This window comes from Prenolepis imparis, unplaced genomic scaffold (genome assembly GCF_030444845.1).
Source record: "Prenolepis imparis isolate NDT839.2.m4 unplaced genomic scaffold, iyPreImpa1.0 SCAF_116, whole genome shotgun sequence".
Classification (NCBI taxonomy): Eukaryota; Metazoa; Arthropoda; class Insecta; order Hymenoptera; family Formicidae; genus Prenolepis; species Prenolepis imparis.
The window spans coordinates 33,095-37,947 of NW_028141274.1; positions in this window are offsets into that span (position 1 = coordinate 33,095).

Consider the following 4,853-nt stretch of genomic DNA (forward strand, 5'->3'; position numbering starts at 1 on the left):
ACTCGCCAAGGAAGCGCAAACTCGCATCATTGCGAGAGATTCGACTCTCGGTGAGAGAGCCGCCGCCACAGCTGTCTGGGCAGCGATGAAAGCCAAGACGAAGTTCGGTATGGGCCTGAAGACGACAAAGACGAAGACGAAGAAAAAGATGGCGAAGAAGCGAATACTTCCGGTAGCGAAACGTGGGGGTGTATTGCCGATTCTACCAATGTTGGGCGCGCTCGGATCTCTGGTCGGTGGAGCGGCTGGTGTAGCAAAGATGGTGAACGACGGAAAAGCCGCACAACGTCAGTTGCAAGAGATGCTACGTCACAATCGCGCCATGGAAGGTCACGGATTGTATCTCGCTCCATACAAACGCGGACGAGGAGTTTCAACGAGAAAAAAGGGGAAAAAAAAAACGTCAAAGAGACGCTAAAAATGCCACAGGGCGTAACTACCAACATACAATTGCTACAACTGGCAAAACGTATGCACATTCCGTATTTTAGAGGTGTTTTCATGCGTGATTCATTACCGATCGGTGGTATATATCGAAACGAGAGCGGCATCGTAAATTTGGATAACGCTAAAGGATCAGGTACTCATTGGGTAGCGTATGCAAAGAGGGGGGATCGCGCTATATATTTTGACAGTTTCGGCAATCTTCGACCGCCTAATGAATTGGTGCGATATTTAAATGTGACAAAGATACAATACAATTACACACCTGTTCAAACTTACAATCAAAGCATCTGTGGACAATTGTGCTTACAGTTTCTCCGAGCGGTCGATGCATGTGAATTTAAAGACTGACATTGCGCTATTTAACTCAGTATTCGTTAAACAGTTTTGCTGATATGTCTATGACATTCACACTGACCGGGAAGAGTAGTGTTCTCGCGGCAAACTACTTTCCCGCCGTAGATTTGAGCGACGATGAATACGAACTAGGTCTAGCGGATTTTGAGACTTATCACACGATATCGAACGTGAATTCCTCGAATAATAAATTTTACTTTGGCAAAGATGACGCGGAAATTACGATTCCCGAGGGATCGTACGAGCTGCAAGCGATACATGAGTTTTTGAAACATGCAATTTTACGAAAACGTCCGCGACACGCTGTTCATGACGATGATAAAAAACACGCTGACACCACGCATATTCGGACGAATGACGACGGTGACTTTGAAGATGGAGAATATCCGATAGTGCTCCGCGCTAATTATAATACGATGAGGAGCGAGATCAAATGCGCCTACAGAATGAATTTTAGCAAGCCTAACAACATTGGATCGCTGCTGGGATTCTCGAACCGTATACTGCAGCCGCGAAAATGGTATAAGTCGGACATGCCGATTAATATTATCAACGTGAACATTATCCGCGTAGAATGTAATGTGACCGCGGGCGCGTACAGCAACGGCAAACTCGTTCATACGATACATGAATTTTCACCGAGGGTACCACCAGGATATAAGATATCGGAAACACCGGCGCACATCATTTACTTGCCGATCATCGTGCAGAGCATTACAGATTTAACGTTACGCGTTGTCGACCAGGACAGACGATTGCTCGATTTTCGAGGAGAAGAGATCACCATTAGATTGCACGTACGACGACGACAGCGATAACGTACGTGTGTGGCGTATGAGATGCTCGTGTTGAACGGATCGAAAGATACGAGAGATAACACAATCTTTACGGAGCCAGCGACAACAACAACAACGTCAACATTCACTAATATCCAATCATCCGGTTGCAGTAAGAAAAAGAAACTGAACGCATCAAACGTTGCGTTTTTACAATCTTTGGGATTCGCGGTGCGAAACATCTGAACAATGACCGACATCCTCAACATTGGAGACGAGCCAATCTTCGACGATCGCATCGTCAAGATCGAGACTCACACGTACAACCCGTTCGCTAACACAACATTCGGACACAGTGATGAGATAAGAATACCCATACAACAACAGGATCTGTATACGTTGCCGTATGAAAGTTTCCTATACATCGAGGGAGAACTAAAGATAAATAAACCAGCCGAAGGATCTGCTGTGATACTGGGAAATAATTGTGTCGCATTCATGTTCGATGAGATTCGATACGAACTCGATGGCGTGGAGATTGATCGCAATAGAAACGTGGGAATAACAAGTTTGCTCAAAAACTATGTAACGATATCATCCGATAGAAGCGTGATTATGAGAAACGCCGGCTGGACTGATCCGACTACTGCGAATGGAAACTTCAATTTTTGCGTACCGCTCTACATGTTATTGGGATTTTGCGAGGATTACAGACGAGTGGTGATGAACGCTCGTCATGAGTTAATCTTAATACGATCGCGCAACGACAACAATTGTCTGATTGGAGATTCGACGCTGGAGCCTGTGATCAACATATTCAAGATACAATGGCGAATGCCGCATGTGTTGTTGAGCGAGATTAAGAAGCTGTCGATGCTGCGCGCTCTGGAAAGCGGACATTACCTCAGCATGGGTTTTCGCTCGTGGGATCTGTATGAGTATCCGCTATTGCAGCGTACAACCAAGCATTCATGGGCCATTAAGACAGCGACTCAGCTGGAGAAGCCACGATATGTTATCTTCGCTCTGCAGACAGGTCGGAAAAACATCATATCTGAGGATATGAGCCGATTCGACGATTGCAAGATGACTAATGTGAAACTCTATCTGAACTCGGAATGTTATCCGTACGACGATATGAATCTGGATTTCGATAAAAACAGATGGTCGATTCTGTACGATACGTATGCGCGTTTCTGCAAGAACTATTATGGATACGAGTATCTCGAGCCGAGTCTCACCGTCTCAATGTTTCTACGTAACGGTCCGTTCGTGATCATCGATTGTTCTCGACAAAACGAATCGGTCAAGAGCGCAACCGTGGATGTGAGATTGGAATTCGAGTGTAAGGAGAATGTGCCGATGAATACCACTGCGTACTGTCTCATCATACATGATCGCGTGATCCAGTACAACCCGTTGACCAACGTTGTGCGCAAAATCACCTAAACACACCAACAATTTAGAGAGAGGGGGAAGCATAGCAGAATATAAATCAAAGTGTTATGAGATAGTTGCCATTCTTCTTTTTAACTGATACATCGAAGAGAGAGATCTCGTCATGTCCGTACCAACGTTTGTGGATCTACAGGGGTTTATCCTCAATAAACAATTCATTGTAAAGGAAGCGGCAATCCTGAGAAGAGGATTTATTTTGTCACATTATTTTTTCGCATGTCCTGTACCATGGAGTGTACTCATAAAATCGGAGAGACACCAAGCCTCATGGTTGACTCGAAATCATCATGGATTGCAATGGGAAGATGGAAACGTTCCATACAGCATGGCTCAGCGTTTGATTACAACAGCTATCATTGGTGGACCACATGAAGAAGAAGAAGAATCCATTCTCGTATATGTAAAAGGACTTGAGAAGCGAGAATGGTTAGCCGATATATTGGATGATGCGGGAAACGGTTTCATTATTGAGACCTTGGATGCTGATTACGATGATATCGAGTCTCTAAATAATCTAGATGTTAAAAACACTATGCGATGTGGAAAACATGTTAAGAATTGCGCATTACAAAATGTATTCAAAATATTTAACTGGTGGTCGCAACGTCAGAAAGAATTGCAAGATTTGGAAAAATAAAATATTTAAACATTAATGTGTTTTATCTCTTATTCCCCTTCCCCAATCCTTTCCTCACAAATCGTTTCTAAGAATTCTTTTTATCCGAGTGCCGTTTCCCCTTCTCCTAAATTTCATAGCGCCAATAGTATTCTAGAATCTCCCACCACATTTACCCCACTACTTTTAAAAATAAGCGTCACGTATATTCTTAATTTTATACGATCAGTGTAGCGTTAACCGTTCATACTGGTGGTTCACTTTTAAAATCTGGAAATATGTACTACGCTAAAAGAAGCAGTGGCTCCGGCAGACCTGTGAATAATTACGTCCCGAGTCGTGATGACACTCCATCGTTTGAGAATAAATGTGACGAGTAAGTTTAACTTCTTTCTATCTTTATATTTTTTTTTTTTTTTTTTTACAAATTGTATTATTTTCAAACTAATTTCATTTTTACAGCATTTCATTGGAGCGTCGTGCGGTTCGTATACTAGGCAGACGATACGCATTGACAGCTACGGAATTTAAATTCCTCGAAATTGGTATCAAAGTGGATCCACCGAGTTACGTGGAAATCGCCATAGGAGATCATCGAGGAAAGGAACTGATACTATCTCTCGAAGCGTGGAAAGGACTCTACGAGCAACGTCACAATATTCAGAATCTGCTTCGAAACGATTTTAAAGATGCCTACAGTTTTATAAGCGTTGGACCGTTAACAGTGCGAGTTCGTACGATTAACGACGCCAAGTTAATAAGTCTTGAATCTTCAAATGTATGCATGATGATGATCGAATCGACGTTACACCGTATGTTCGATCTCGATCCTTGCATTGATGTAACTTTTGACCGATTGGTTAAAATTACCAATACAGTCGATATCAAGTTTACGCAATTTTCAAATATCGCGTCCAATGTAACGAATCCTAAAGAAGTATCAAATGTAATACGCGCTAGCGACGCCTTCAACAAGCATCAGCTCATCGATTGCGAGCTGGCAGCTTTAGTTTTTAGTCCATAATATGTAAGAAAAAAAATATTTAAAAGAAGAATACAGAGTTTTTAAGTCTAAATTATGATGTAATTTCTTTGCATGCATTTCCATTCTCCATCTTTCTCCCACCCGTAACCAGTCCCAGCTCTCATACGTAGCTCGTTGCACGGTCTTTGTGGGGGATGACGTCATGCGGGGAAGGGGG